At 46.6% G+C, this 17,104-nt stretch overlaps 1 pseudogene; it reads left to right on the top strand.

Annotated features, from left to right (window-relative positions):
* Positions 1 to 2,649: 2,649 nt before the first annotated feature.
* On the top strand, positions 2,650 to 5,905 carry LOC119332861 (annotated as a pseudogene).
* The last annotated feature ends 11,199 nt before the right edge of the window (positions 5,906 to 17,104 follow it).

Here is a 17,104-nt window from a genome sequence, read left to right as displayed (position 1 = left end):
GACTCCTAAACTTTGCTCTAGATACCAATTGTTGGAACTCGCCCACAGGATCGATCACATCACAGTATGACGAACGCGCGCACAAAAACTTTTATAGCCAAGGGCCCTTGTCGTTCCCTTTGTTTCTCTTTTTATTTTGTGTTTTCTCGCCACGGTGCAATAGACAGACGCCTAGGTTGTGCTTATATACAAGTATAAGCAACCGACGCAAGCAATCCAAAGACCTAAATATATTCGTACAAGACCTACTAATACTACTAGGACTCAAACTCAACTAGACACGTACAACAACCTAGCACGTGTACTACTTAGACTCTGACCTGACACGTACTTGGCCCAAGACCAAGGACTACACATGCTAGCACAATTAGTACATGCACTACAAACAAAAGATTACTCTAACAACCCGTGCTCTCCAAATGTGATCGCTGTTTCGGAGCGATGCTTTACATGGTTTGCTCTGTTGAATAAGCGATGCTTTACATGGTTTGTTCTGTCGAATACATGGGATGCATGTTGTTCTAGCACCCGGCGAGCTGTTTCAAGTACCTGTGTTTCCAAATGTTCAGCAGACATGGAGGGGAATTTCAAAATATATATCGATTTGATGTCGCTTACATTCTTTCCGCATGATGTTACAGGTATATGATAGCACTTCTCGTTACGGGTATATGATAACGTGTTGCACATCTGGCCGTATTTCAAGCAGTTGACTAGTTACTATCTCCATTTCTTTATGTGTTCTTGCTTGATCTTGATTTGTTGTCTGTCACAGGGAATCTGGTGGTGTTGCAGTAAAAGCTCCTCTAAGAAGGCTTGCCATGCCCTAATATCCATCTCCTGCGCCACGTATGCACCCCTAGGTTGGGCAGATCTTCCAGACAGACCTCTCTATGAGATCATTGCTCTATTCACCTCCTTCCATGAACTCCTCAGAGTTACTGGTACATGTTGGTTTTGGCGTTCAGCCTTCTTCTCCTACCCATCGAAATTTACACTCCCCTTCCTCCCTCTTGTCCTCGAGCCTGATGCTTACCCCATCGTAGCTATTTTTTTTCAAAAATGGGAGTACTCCGGGCCGCATCATAGCTATTACCCTTATAAGATTTTCTCCAAAACCAAATGGGAGCCCATCTGGCTGTATTTCAGCACCCCTGCCCCAGAATACCCTGGACACCTTGCACTTTGTAGGATGCTTGTATGGCTATCTCATCTTCTCCTACCATGAACAGTGTGTCCATGTCAATGTGAGCACCGGTGCCTAAATTGTTAAAATTATGTGTCGAATATTATGTGTACGAGTCGTGCTACAGTTGGACTTATAATTAGCGGAGGGTCAGGTGTTTGAGTTGAACACGTGTAACCCGGGCCTATTCTATAAGAGCATCTCCAACAGCCGCGCAACACGCCGCGCGCTAAAAACTAATTTGTCGCGCACCCTTCGCCTGGTTTGGCGTGGCCGGCAGCGCTGGCTCCAGCACGCGCGCGCAGCTCCAGTGGCCGCGCTAAAATGCAGCGCGCGCTAAACATTGCGTATATTTTTTTAATAAAAACGATAAATAAAACTTATAGATAAAAACAATACATAGATATTTTACATAGTTCCATAGCATAGATAGATTAAAAAACTACAGTGCAATGACATAAAAAAACTACTAAATAGTGCAACTACATAGTGCAACTACGGCCTACTCGCAGTCGTCATCATCATCATCATCATCATCGCCATCCTCGCTGGTCTGGTCCGAGGTATCGAGCCACATGTCCTCCCAACGGTCATCATCAGACGAAAAGATCGTCTGCCCACCATTTTGAACGATTTCGCACTGCGTTAACGCCAGGGCCTTCCGCTGACGCCTGTCCAACCGCTCCGCGCGGCGCTTTGCCGTCTGCTCCTCGCGGCGCCTTGCCCAGAAGGCTTCCTCGTTGGCGACGTCCTCCGGGTGGTGCCGGCGCCACTCCGCCATGGCCCGCTCGTCCTCCTCGGCGACGAGGAGGCGGCAGCGCCGCCGAGCGTGCTCCGCACGGTCTTGGTCCGTGATAAGACGAGGCGGAGGGGCGACGTCCTGCGCCTGCTGGCGCGTGTGGACATCCTGGAAGTTCATCTGCTGGCGCGGCCTATCCAAGCGCCACGCCGCCGCGTCGTAGGCGCGTGCGGCCTCGTGCGAGGTCTGGAACGTACCGAGGCCGAGCCGGACGTCGCCGGACCGAATCTCGGCGGAGTACCAGCCGTTGGGGCACTGGCGGACGCCGCGGTAGCCCGACGCTCCTCGGCGGCACGGCATCATGGTGGCGCGGCGGTGGCGGGGCGCTGGAGCGGCGAGGAGAGGAAGCGGTGGAGGCGCTGGAGCGGCGAAGAAGCTACGAGGCGCGCGTGGCAGTATGGATAGGCGCGTGGCGAGCGCCGCAATTTATAGGCGCGCCGGAAGCGGCGCGCCAAAACTAGCGCGCGAGCTGCCGCCCTTTCCCGTGCGCAATTTATAGGAGCGCGCGAAACCGTCCAGCGCACGCTAAAAACCAAGTTTACCATGCGCGCGCCTTTTGGCGCGGCTGTTGGAGATGCTCTAAGGGCACCGTGGGGTAGCCAAAAAGACTAGACATAAGATGTAGGCTAAGACAGAGATCACGAGAGGTATGGTCAAGGCGCCCATGGTAGGGATGCTTGTACCGGCCGTGGCACGGTGGTCGGAGCGCTGTCTGGTGGCCTCGGAGGGCTTATTGTCGACTGTATCAAGTGATTTGGTACATTGGGAGGTGCGCCCGTCATCATGTCCTCGGAATGTAGCCATGTTGATAAACCTCATTAACAAATCCCGATGTCATGCTCGTGCTTATGTGATTACTTGTCCTCGACGAATTGACGGTCGCCTCGGATTAATTCTAACAAGTGGTATCAAAGCACGGTTTCCAAGAGGTTGGGATTGTTGATCTAGAGGAAGCGAAGGATACGACGATATTCTGCTGGGTAGAGTGGTCAAGATTGGAGCGGAAGCTAGTTGATTAGAGCACAAAGAAATTGACGTGCGATCGTCGGCGGGCTGAAACCACGATCTATGGAACAGAGAAGTTTTTTTTGAACGGTCCCCAAGGACCCAGAGACTAGATTTTACTCAACAGAGAAAGTGCATGATTCAGAAAAGAACCTCAAAGAAAAACAAATGACAAGGCAGTCCCTGACATAAGCAAGGAGAACCTCTGGGACCCCAATAATAACCTGTCGTCAAGGCGAGGTGAAGAATGCTGCAACTGGAAAGGCGTCAGGTGCAGCTACAAAACCGGTCACGTCGTCAAGCTCAATCTTCGTGGAAGTGCTCAAGACTGCCTCAGATACTCTGCATATAGAGGTGCGATAAGCTACTCCTTGGTTACTTTACAGCAACTTAGGTATCTAGACTTGAGCTGCAATAACTTCAACTGGACTGAGATACCGGAGTTCATTGGTTCTTTTCCAAGCCTTAGATATCACAACCTTTCATACAATTTGTTCTATGGGAGAGTACCCCCACAGATTGGGAATCTCTCCAAGCTAGCCTACGTGGATCTGAAACTCCCAAGCTATAATCCAGTGTATTCAAGTGATCTTTGGTGGCTTTCATACATGCCATCACTGAAGCACCTCGACTTGAGCTTTATGAACCTTACCACTGTAGTAGATTGGGTCCATGGAATCAACATGCTTCCCAATCTTAGCAACCTTTACCTACAGTGAACTGGCCTAAGAAGCACAGTTTTTGTCCTTGGTCAATCCAATCTTACGGCACTCGAGGTGCTTGACATTTCACAGAACTACTTTAACACCACCATTGCTCCACACTGGTTTTGGAACTCAATGTCCCTCATCGCTCTGAGTTTGGATGGTTGTCGCTTCTATGGTCCTATTCCAGAATATATTGGCAGCATGGCCTCTCTTGAAGAAGCTTATTTCGGGGGGGAATAATCTCATGTCCAACATGATACCATCAAATTCAAAAATCTATGGAATCTGAAGATACTAGATCTATCATTCAGCAACACCATAGGGGATATCACGGAGTTGATAGAGCGGTTACCAAGTTGTAATTCGAACAAGATGCAAGAGTTGGACTTGGGAGATAACATTATAGGCGGGGCCATGCCCAGTAGTCCAGGACCTCTTATAAACCTGACCTTCTTGGCCCTGCCTCAAAATAAGCTTACAGGACCTATACCGAAATGGATATGGTCACTCACCGAATTGCTTGTTTTGGATTTAGAAGTCAACCAACTAAATGGTGTGGTCACTGAAGATCACCTAAAAAGCCTCACAAATTTGAAGATCTTAATTTTGGGCAAGACACTTCTTCAGATCAAGGTCAGTCCGAATTGGATTCCTCCATTCAAACTGCAAGTGCTTCTCTTAGAGGGTTTGAAGCTAGGGCCGGAATTCCCGTCATGGATTAGATCACAGACAGGCCTTAAGATCCTTATGATTGCAAATGCAAGCATAACTACAGTCCCAGATTGGTTTTGGGTTGGATTTTCAAGGGCAGAACTTGTGGATCTGTTCAAAAATCAGATAACTGGCACACTACCGGCAACAATGGAATTTATGGCAGCAGAAATAATGGCTCTCTCCAACAACAGATTTACCGGTGCAGTTCCAAAATTTCCAAGAAATATTAAAGGCATGTACTTATCAGTGAACTCTTTATCAGGGACATTGCCATCAGATTTTGGAGCACCGTTGTTGCAGGATCTTAGTCTTTATAACAATTCCATATCAGGCCCCATTCCATCTTCATTATGCTCATTGACACAGTTGACTCTGCTAGACCTATCAGGCAACAAGCTAACAGGGGAAGTTCCAAATTGCGAAGAGGCTTCTAACCCACCCATGAATAATCTTAATGTGGTAAATTTGAATACCAACAATCTGTCAGGAGAGTTCCCAGGAGTCTTTCAAAGTTGCCCCAACCTTGTTTTTGTTGATCTTTCATATAACAAATTCTCCGGAGACCTACCTATCTGGATTGGGGTGAAGTTACGGTACTTAGCATTGTTACGTCTGCGGTAGAATATGTTTACTGGACGAATTCCGGTTGAAATTGGAAAGATTCAAGAGCTACAGTATATAGATCTTGCACACAACAACTTCTCGGGAAGCGTGCCCGACTCATTAGTTAACTTGAGTGCAATGGCCCGTCCTTCTGGACATAGTGGTGTTCTTTATAATGCCATCGGTAGTATAATAGGGCCTCAGGTGTACTTTGGAGTATTTGCTTATGTTTTCTTCGGGGAAAAAGTATCTGTTCTTACTAAAGGGCAACAACTTGAATTTTCCACGCATATCTCCAATATGGTGGTTCTTGATTTGTCATGTAACAATTTAACTGGAGTGATCCCTCAAGATATTGGGGCTCTCATTGCATTAAAAGGTCTGAACTTTTCGTGGAACAGCTTAAGTGGTGCAATCCCTGAGAAGATTGGTGAACTCATGCAATTGGAATCCCTTGACCTGTCAAACAATGAGCTTTCTGGCGAAATCCCTCCAAGCATGACAACTCTTACATCTTTAAGCTATATGAATCTGTCATACAACACTCTGTCTGGAAGGATACCAACTGGAAATCAATTCCAGACTTTTGACGCATCTAACTACATTGGGAACATTGCTTTATGTGGTTACCCCTTGACGAACAATTGTACAGGAAATAGTTCAAGTGGCCCTACACATGTAGATCACGGAGATGGATCCAATGATATATCCATTTACCTTGGTTTGGCTGTTGGGTATATCCTTGGCCTTTGGGTGGTCTTCTGTGTGCTGTTGTTTAAACAAAAATGGAGAATTGCTTATTTCATATTTGTGGAAGGGCTGCAGGACAAGATTTATGTGGCAATGGTACTGAGATGGGCCAATTTGAAGAGGAAAGTAGGTGAAACTTAAATATTAATTTTTTATGTTATCTATGATAATCATCATGTATGCATTCCATCCAGAACTCTTTTCTATAAATGGCTCTCTATATCCGAGAGTGTTGTGATATAAGTGTATTGTATTAATTGGCATGTACGACTGCCATGTTCTCCATATGTAACAAAAGTTGTGCTATTTATTTACACTTCTGCTTCGATACACCCCCCCCCTAAACACATCAATGGCTGAGATTAACCCATACCCCTTCATAATAGAGGACAGGATGGTCTTTTTTGAAAGTACATGGTATGCGCCGATACATTACATTTCCACCTCCGCCATGGGCTGGCCCATTTACGAACGTTTTACTTTACAGTTAAAATTTAAAAAGTCAGTGTCCAACGTGATTCGAACTCAAGACCACCACACAAAATACTAACAGTCTTAACCAACAGGACTCCTTAGTTATGTTGATTTTATTACTCCCTCCGATCCTTTTTATCTTGCCTATAGTTTTTTTTTGTGCCTATTTACCCTGCTCGTTCCTGGTTTGTAGCACCTTTTCCCCAAGCCTGCTCCTATTGTTGTGCATGCGGTTGGACTCATGCATCCATGCTTCCAGTAGAAGATAAGAAAAATGTGCGCTGCTTTGAAAGGAAGGAAATCAATATATATTTCTTGTTTTATTTCTTCAAGGAGTACAGCATCACGTACATGTTCTGTTGGCAAGGAATACTCCCTCCGAACCTTTTTTATACTCCCTCCAATCATTTTTATTTCTTACCATGCAGATTTTTAAACTTGGCATGCTGCCTTAGAATGGTGATGCAAGGCCCTAGAAAAATTTCGTCAATTTGAACAATGTCGAAAAAATGTACTCTGAGACGGAACCTTCCGCCCAACCCGAACGCTCTACCCGAATATTTTTCCATTTAAATTCGTGAACATTTTCTTAAATTCACAAACATTGTTCTCAAATTCATGAACTTTTTTCCATATACGGGAACTCTTTTCAACTTTTACAAACGTTTCATAAAAGCCCGTAATTTTTTTCAAATTCATAAACATTTATACAAGCACATTGCGTCACGTTCGGCTAGTGTTTTGGGGCTTTTCACTGGGGAAACCCTAGAAAATGCAAAAAATGCAAGAACTCAATGGAATTTATCATGGATGCTTGGCATGTGATGCCAGTGTGTGAAAAAAAAATCTAGGTCCATTTAATTGATGTGAAAAAAATGCATCCAGACTTGCCCTACCGCCAGCCTACCCGAACCACCACATTTGAACATGGTGTGCTTCTTTCCATGCATGAAATGACGCAAAATTTTGCCAGCATGTGGGCATGCTCAGTGCAAGCCTCCATGCAAAATTTGAAGGAATTCGGGCACAGAACGCACGTTGCGTCACGTTCGGCTAGTGTTTTTTGGGTTTTCACCGGAAAAATCTTAGAAAATACATAAAATATCAGAACTCAATGAAATTTTTCATGGATGCTTGGAATGATGATACTAGTGTGTGAAAAAAATCTGGGTCCATTTTATTGATGTGAAAAATGCATCCAGACTTGCCCTACCGGCCTACCCGAACCACCACCTTTGTACAATGGTGTGCTTCTTTTCATGCATAAAATGACACCAAATTTTTCTAGCATTTGGGCATTCTCATGGCAGGCCTCCATGCGAAAATTGACAGAATTCAGACACCAGAAGCATGTTGCGTCACGTTCGGCTATTGTTTTGGCGGTTTTCACCGAGAAAACCCTAGAAAATGCATAAAATGTCAGAACTCAATAAAACTGATCATGGATGCTTGGCATGATAATACTAATGTGTGGAAAATTTTTGGGTCCATTTTATTGATGTGAAAAAAAAGTGCATCTAGACTTGCCCTACTGACCTATCTGAACCACTACCTTTGAACATGGTGTGCTTTTTGCCACGCACGAAATTATGGCAAATTTTGCTAGCATGTGGGCATGCTCATGGCAGGCCTCCATGCAAAATTTGAAGGAATTTGGACATCGAATGCATGTTGCGTCACGTTCGGCTAGTGTTTTAGGATTTTTTTCACCGAGAAAACCCTAGAAAATGTCAGAACTCAATGAAATTTATATGGATGCTTGGCATGGTAATGCTAGTGTGTGGAAAATTTTTGGGTCCGTTTTATTGATGTGAAAAAAAGTGCATCCAGACTTGCCCTATCGGCCTATCCGAACCACCACCTTTGAACATGGTGTGCTTCTTGCCAAGCACGAAATTACACCAAAGTTTGCCAGCATGTGGGCATGCTCATGGCAGGCCTCGATGCGCATGTATGCTACACCATCTTATTAATTTTGTATCGCAAATGTCTCTATTTTGCTTCCTGCCCAAAAGAATGAAGCTTCGGTTACACAATAACCAAGAGGTGTAGGTTTCAGGAAACATTTATGCTTCCTACACAGTTAAACAAAATTTCGGTTAGATACTAATCATGCTTCAAACAACAGCACACTAGGCTTCCTATGTGCCCAAATAAATGAATTTCTCTTACACACTAATCAGGTATACTTCCAGCATTACTGCCTGATGCTTCAAGGGATTACATGTTGCCTACAACCCAATGTTTCAGTATAGACGTCCTAGTTTCAATCGAGAATATATACACTTGTTTTTTTAGTTGAGAATATATACATCTGGAACGAATTTTTGAAGTACTTTTATTTTCAAAGCAGATTCTTCTGAATAATATATTTCCATCGCATGCGCTTCCATAAATAAATGTTTCCATGGCACGTTTGCGTTGCATAGAAAAATCATCCAGAAGCAATTAAATTTCTTTATTTGTTTATTTATCGGAAGCAAATCTGTCCCGCTAAAAACAAATCGGAAGCAAATATGTAATTAGTGGGAAGCAATATTTTTCGTGTTTGTTTGTTGGAAGCAATCACAACCTACCAAAACAATTGCCCGCAAAAAAAGAACTACCAAAACAATTAGCATAATTTCTGGGAACCAGTTAGTTGTTACTAAAAGCACATAATTAATTATCGACGGTGAGAATTTTTTTTTGGAGAAATTAGCGGGAGGAGATGCTATATACGTGGGGAGTGTTTACTAGAAGCACTGATTTAGGAAGGAACGTGTCAGCAATGGTAATCCAACGGCCACCGAGACGGACGTACTTAGAGCACAGTCGTACCTGAAATTGTCACAACTGTTATGGTGAAGATCCTGCAGGCTCCAAGCGTGCGAAGATCCTGCCGCCGGCCAGGCTCCAGGCCGGTAGAGCTCCTGCCGCTGACCTACATCTTCTCCTGGAGCTTCTCTCTGTCGCCGGCCGCTGCTTCCGCACAGCAGCTCCTCGCACTCCGGAATCCAGGTCGTCTTCTCCCACTCCAGTTGCCGCTGCCGCACAGGAGCTCAACGCCGTCGTGCCTCCTCAGTCATCCCCAAGCAGACCAGGAACTCCGCCGCGCAGAGAACTATTCCGTCCTCGAGCCACGCTTGCTGGGAAGCCGTGGATCAACGGAATCGAGGCCGTCGCTTCCGCACAGGAGGTCGACGCCGTCTCTGAAGCTGATTGTTGCTGCTCCACAGTGTAGCTTCTGCTGCTGTTGATCCACCGTCGATTGCTGCTGATCCACAGTGTCGATTGCTGCTGAACCCTGTCTCTGACACCAAAGCTCCATCTCTGCTGATCCACGGTGTCGATTGCTGCTGAACCCTCTCTCTGACACCAAAGCTCCATCTCTGCTGATCCATGTCTGAAAAAGAAGAAGAAGAAGGTACTGTAAAGTGTTTATATTTCTGCAGTTAACTGTTCGGAAATTTCGGTGATCATCAGAATATGTTGAAGCAATTTCCAATTTTCCATTGATCCACATAGGCTTCTTTTCTATGAATAAATGCCAAATGGATCATTGGATAGGAGGATTTTTCAAAAGCACCAAGATTGAGGATTATAGCTGATTTAGCGAAGGGCTTAGTTTATCGTCATAGGGACTGTCGGCAAACAATATAGTACAGTTTGGAGCAGAGCAGAGCAGTACAGTTTGTAATAAAAAATCTTTATTCCCTCCATGCATAGAGTTTACAAATCTCAAGCATAGAGTTTGGATCGACAAAATATCATAAGATTACAAGTGTAGGAAGGAGGGATGAGTAGATGATTCCGTGGTCGGCATGGGTGTTGATTGCACAGTCTGCTGCAAATGAAATGATTAGTGTTGTGAGAATTGTACTGAACCTGACACGGGGTTTTGATTTGTTGACAAAAGTTGTCAGTGTCAAACATCATACATATGCGGGCCATGTGTATCACGGGATATGATAGAGATATAGACTAGGAGGTAGTTTGTATGAGATTGAGATATTTTTGTAACTATCTTCTCCTTTCTTCTCTCCCAAGTCTTATCTCTTGTAACCGCATGTTGTACGTCATCTAGAGTTTTGGCTCCCCTACTATATAACATGAACACGTCACTCCCAACAGAGCAAGACGATTTCCGCTCGCACGTGATAATCAGAGCCCCTCTTCTTCAACTCATCTAGCTACCAAAACAACCCGTGTCGAAGCCGCACCATGTCTTCCTCCTCCGGCGCTTCCTTCCAACCTAGTCTCAATGGCCAGGTCACCGAGAAGCTATCCCGCACGAACTACGTGCTATGGCGCACGCAGATCATACCCCAACTGCGTGGCGCCGGGGTCTTCGGCTACGTCGACGGCACACTACTAGGAAAAGGCCCTCTAATGGTGCACCAGTTTTGCCTACTAATGGCGCATCACTGGTGCGCCATTAGTGTCACGCCACTAGTATTTAATACTAATGGCGCACCTCTGGTGCGCCATTAGTATCTGGTATACTAATGGCGCACCACACAGTGCGTCATTAGTATGCCTCCCGGGGGCCATATTTAACCATGTGCTTTGGCATACTAATGGCGCACTGCTGGTGGATGCGCCATTAGTATACTTGGCATACTAATGGCGCACTGTTTGGTGATGCGCCATTAGTATACTTTGGCATATTAATGGCGCACTCTCTGGTGATGCGCCATTAGTATGAATATTAGGTTTTATTTTTTTTACTTTTTTGGTTTTTGCACAGGTTACAAAATATATTATTTGACAGAATATAGACAGCAGCACACAGCAACAGCAGATTCATCGAATACAATAGAAGATTAGTCTCCGAATACAATTCATCATATTAGTCTCCGAATTCAAAAGACCGAACAAAGATAAAACATTACAAGTCTCGAGACCGCGAGTATCGAGTTTGTCTTCACATTACAAGTCGATATCAATCATCTAAACTACCATCACATAGAAGAGAGCTGCGGTCATCACGATGAGCATCATCGCGATGAAACTGGTCTTCATCCGGTTGCTCCAACACTCCCTCCTCTCTCCCGCTAGATAGCGGGCGTATCTAGATTCCGCCTCCGCCCTAGTGGTGTACCCTTTGTAACTGTTACCGCTGAAACGGTGAACCTGTCTCCGACACTCCTCCCAGTCGTCGTAGACTCTGGGAACCTTACCCTTGTACACGACATACGACGGCATCTCTATGCACAAGCCACACAACAGACAATGCATACATAAGCAATGTATAAGTATGCAACAAAAGGATCGGAAGAGAAAAGCAAGACATTAATAGCACGATTCATGGTCCTACTAATAAATAGCATCGATTACATCTAAGTTGAACGACTGTCCAAACCAAAGAGACATACAATTCATTAAAGTTTAATTACAACATGAGCCAATCAATGTTTCAGAACTACACATCACTACTTTCGACTTGACTCATGGGACATGAGCGTGGATGAAGCCGCCGTCTGTCGTGATGGTCATGAAATCGCGGGCGTTGTCATCCTGCATTTGTAGCGTTCCGTCTATCTCACTGTTGGACGGTTGATGTCTGAGGAAGAACTGCCCCGAGGTATGAAGGACATCTTGATGGATGATGTCCGCAAACTCCGACTGGATGCAAAAGAATTCTTGTCTGATGTCCGCGTCCTGGATTGCCGACAAGCTCGCGGCCCAATCTTTGAGATTATCTGGTAGCAGAAGGTGATGATTGTCCCTTACGATCGCCCGCATGTGATGGAGGACGTAGTAGGCATCCTTCTGACCGCCAGGCGGCTGCTTCACGCAGTAGAACGTCGTATTGTGGGCGAACGCACGTGCTTGCCATACTTACGAACTGCCCTAGTGAAGCTGCCTCCAGATCTGGCATAGCCGAAGAGAACATCATCAAGAACATTCTTGATATTTGTGTAGTATTTTTTGGAATCACGGTTCGGGTCGAAATATGTGGCCATGGAATATTTGGGGCTTAAGAGGATGAGTGTGCAATGTGTGTTACTGCACAGAACACGGAATGTTAGAAAAAAAAGAACGATCGAAATCTAAGAAATCATATGTTACGGGGCGGTTAAGGGATGACTTACTTGGGAAAGTAAGCCACAAGGAAGTTATCCTTATCTGGGTTTGCCAGAATGACGCTTTCGAGGTGTGAACTCGCGACTTGGCGGTCCCCAGCGCTGCTCAAGAGCTTGGCACGCATGTAGAAGGGGTCGACTATCACGATGTCCGGGGTCTTGTCTCTAATGATCCGCATCTCCATACTCAGCGAAAATAGATGAACGAAGGTGTAGTGCAGCGGATGAAGATTAAACATAGCAAAGATGTCATCAAACCGCAGGACGATCGTACCCCCGATGTCGCCATCCACAAAGCCCTTGTCCTCTGGCACCTTGGCCACGAAAACCGGGTATGCCACATCATTCTCTCTTAGACGCCACTACTCCAAAGAAAGAACACTGTCGTGCAGACTCCGCATAGCATCGGTTGCAGCATTGAGCATATTTGTCGGTAGCATCGCCCTACCCGCCACATGCACCCTTCTCGAGATATCCTTAGGTGAAGGTGGCCCGTCCTGAGCACGGATCGTACTCGGTGCCGGCTGGCTCGCACCGGCGCCCTTTTTAGGCTTCCGTTTCTGGCTCTTCTTCTTGATGTGTTGTAATGGGACCGAGTTCTGCTCACAGACCGCTTTCTTGAGCGTGTTGGGGCTGATAATATTTCGCACCTCAGCTATCTGAGGCTCGGTGAAGGCGGCAGCTGGAGGCGTCTCCTGAGAACTGAACGCCAGACGACGCCTGTTGCAACTGGGTTTCTCCGACGTACCAGCTAGATCGGGGTCGTCTTGGTTGGGTTCTTGAGAAGGAGGCCCGCAGAACTCGTCATCGTACCCATGTTCTTCAAAGTACTTATCAACGTTGGTAAATGTACCATTGTCGTCGTCGTCCGGATCCTCTGCATATGCATGTCCGAATCCTGTGCCATAGGGATGTCCGGCATGTCCGGTAGCGTTGCGGCGTTCTTGCCATGGCTTGGTGCCGGCACGACTGGCGGTCTTGTCTGTGGGGTGGTGTCCCCCGCCCCCAAACGAATCTGGCTCTTCGGCCAAAGCAGGGGCCAGCTTACGCAGGCGCTGAGGGTCATATCATCTTCTTCGTCGGCCCCAGTGGGTCTAATCGGAGGTAACAGCTCGTCGCAGCCTGGCAGCACCGGAACCACTTCAACCCTATACATTGTGGGTGGCATCAGATTACCGTGGAACACGGGGTTGCCCGGTTGAACGATTCTGCCCTTGGCGACATCGACCAACTCGCCACCCATGAAGTGCAGGAGAGTGCAAGGAACGTTGACGGCGCCCTGCGAAAACATGTAGGGCGTCAGGGATGCCCAGTCAAAGGCAAGGAGATGAAGTCATCGGCCAAGAGGCTTAGGTACCGTGATGACGTCGAGCTCGGCTAATGTCGAGGCACCGCCAACGGCGGGCGTGCAACTGACGGAGGGGCCGCTTGCTGGCGAGGTGCCGCCCGGCGAACACCCGGGTGCATTAAGCTCCAATGCCCGTGCCGGCGCCGGAGACACGAATACCGCCTCCGCCGGAGACACCAATGGCACCACCGGAGACACCAATGGCGCCGCCTGCGCGCTATGCGAGTTGCTGGCCGTGAAGCTGGGAACCGGGGGAGGCCCCTGTTGGCCGCCCACAATCCACGTCGTCAGCCCATGAATCAACGTAGGCACCATGGCATTGAGCGTCGTTCCAAGTTGTTGTTGCACTTGCTCTTGGACAAGCTTCGGAATCCGCGCCACTTGTGCCTTGAGTGCTTCAACCTCGCGCGACTGGCTTTCCGAGCTAGTCTTTTTCTCCTTTCGCGCACCAGCGGTATAGTATGACGACCATTTTGTGGACAAGCCTTTGCCGGCCACACGACCAGCTGACGTCGGCTTATCGAGCTTATCCCTGTTTTTCATTACGTTCAGCGCCCTATTCAAAGGGGTGTCGAAAGGGGAGCTCTGAGACGACCCCGCGCTACTACTTTCTTTGTCCTGCGGAAGGAACGTGAACCATTTAGAAATATTGGGGATTAATTAGAGTGCAACCATATGGAGCTAATTACGCGGGGGTGTATTCCTTACCAGAACAAGCTCAAGCTCCTTGGTCTTCGGATCTGTGGTAAGCTCCTTTGTTACCGGGTCCTCCTTGTACCGGGCCCTGAGAAAGTTCCTGGTCTGCTTGTCACTGTATTTCTCGAAGCGGGGCGGTAGGCCTTGCTCGGCACGCTCCGCGTCCTCCTTGTCCCATACAGGCTCCGCCACTTTGTAACCGCCGGGACCGAGTTGGTGGACCCCTAAGTTCAACTGCCGCATTTCTTTCCCCCACTGACTTGATTCGGAGGTTGCGGGGCTCTTGCACTTGATCTTGAACTCCTTGTAGTCATCTTCGCTCATCAAAGGATATTTCGCCTTGATCTTGTCATAACTATCACCTTTATCAATCATTGCCTTCACCGTGCTTCTCCAAGTAGACAGGGCCGTGCTCATCTTCGTGAGGGCGGCATTGTTCACTTTATTCCCTGAGAGGCGTGTGTTTGCAAACTCAGCGGGGAACTTGTATCGTTCGTGCAGCTTCGTGAAGAGGAGGCTGCGCAAATTCCCTCGGTCCTTATGCCTTAGGTTCTCGGTGTTGATCGAGGCGGTGCTCCGGAGAATGCACCCGAGCTGAACCGAGTACCCCTTGACTACTTGTTTGGGCGCCGTCGGTTGCCCGTCGGATTTCACTTCAGTAAATTCCTCCTTGACGGTGGCAAGCACGCTCGGGCGCCGTTGCCTCTTTGGTTGGCTGTCATCTGTGCGTGCGCCGCCATCATCAGTGGTGGCATCCTCGGCGGCACCATCAGTGGTGTCATCCCCGACGCCACTAGTGGTTGTGTAGTCAGGATCGATGTCTTCCGCGGCGTCCTCATAGCGGTGAGGTTCTTCCTCCAACTCCTGGGACAGCTCCCAGAATGGCTTGCCGCCCGAACCGCCGGCCTCATCGTTGTGGGCCATGTTTCGCTTTAAATAGGAAAAAAGTTTGGTCAAAAGGTTGGTTATTGTCAAGGAACAAGATCATGGTCTCATCATTTAGGGTTTGTCGACACCGAGGCATCCTAAAAGCGGATTCTAGGGTTTATCATCATGTTGGATTTATCATCTAGGGTTTACCGATGCTAACGAGAATTCTAAGTTGGGCCTAATCACTTGGCTCTATTGCCACCTATGGTTTAATGCAGCAAGAATGGCGGGGCAGTGGATCCTACTTAACTAAGTACTAAGATACCCTGGCCCATGCATTAGTCGCAAGTACCCCATATGTCCTATTTTTAGCAAAGTCATGCTAAAATTCACGGAAAATTTCAGCATGATCTTTGCTGAAAATAGGACATATGGAGTACCCGAATTTGCCGGAACGGAAGTTAATTGACATTCCGGCAAACTCAAGGGCCTCTCGGGGTACCTGCAATTTCATGATAAACTGCCAACAAAAAACACATGGAGTACTTGACACAGTACTTGCCATAATAATAGTCAATGTGCCTCTATATGTATGTGTGTGGTGTCTAGATGCCAGCCACAGGTCAATGGCCATGCCACTACACTACTTTGATTCTGTTTCTGATGGAGCTTTGTGCCACTAGGTGGCCTGTTTGAAGTGAAATAATCAGCATGGGCAACTGGTATTGGATTCACAGTGTAAATGATGGATGAAAAGGTATTGTGCCCAAGTACAACATTTAACAATGCAATGCAGATAATCATTTTTTTCTCATAGTAATTTTCCCAAGTGGTTCAAGTCCTGGAAACAGCCTCTTACAGAAATGTAGGGAAATGCTGCGTACTATAGACCCAAAGTGGTCGGACCCTTCCCTGGACCCTGCGCAAGCGGGAGCTACATGCACCAGGTTGCCCTTTTTAGTACTTTTCCCAAGTAATAATGAACTAAATAACTGAGTAATCCAAATGAGGAAACAGAAAATAGCTGGCTGCAACAACATAGCAAGCCTTCACTTACACAAGAATTCATTTCAAGCATCATTTATTATCTGAAACAGATCATGCTAAAGATACATGATACATCATTTTAGGCATCATTTAATATCAGTACAACTAACTAGCAGTACTTATACAAGTTAAGCTGCTGACTACAGTACTCACTACTAGGGAAAACCTTATACACAGAATCTTAGCAGCAGCGCGGTCTAAAAATAGGCGCTACTGCTAATTAGCAGCAACGAGCTTTAGAAAAGAGCGCTGCTAATGACCTAGTAGCAGTAGCGCTCTAGGTGAAAAGAGCGCTACTACTATAATTGCCACGGTGTTGCCTCTAGGCTAGATATAGTAGTAGCGCCCTTCCAGTGGACGCGCTACTGCTAAAGAACTTAGTAGCAGCGGTTTTGCTCAAACCTCGCTACTACTAAGTAAGACCGCAACTAATTAAGTTTAGTCCCATACTGCTAGGCAAACAAGGTGTTTACCACCTTAAATATGTTGCTTCTCAACCTATCTCGAGCACTTGGTCTTCATTGAACTATATGTGTATGGTTTGTGGTTGCAATATGAATCCTCGCCTGTACCTATACAGGTACAGTGAGGATTCATGTTGACTATTTAGATTATACACAAAAAGGTCAATGATGACCAATGTATATTTTTGATGTTTTTACTAAACAAAAGAAATAACTGCTTCCATTAGCAGTAGTGGTTTTCCCTAAAACGCGCTGTAGATATGTTAGCTACAGCGCGTTTTCTGTACGCGCGCTACTACTAGTTCGAGTTAACCACCCCCCGCATCAAAATTTCGCTAAGTCCTCTTCCCCGCCCCCCCCCCCCACCGGCATG

This window comes from Triticum dicoccoides, chromosome 7A (assembly GCF_002162155.2).
Source record: "Triticum dicoccoides isolate Atlit2015 ecotype Zavitan chromosome 7A, WEW_v2.0, whole genome shotgun sequence".
In the NCBI taxonomy this organism is placed as follows: domain Eukaryota; kingdom Viridiplantae; phylum Streptophyta; class Magnoliopsida; order Poales; family Poaceae; genus Triticum; species Triticum dicoccoides.
This window is presented reverse-complemented; position numbering and strand designations above follow the sequence as displayed.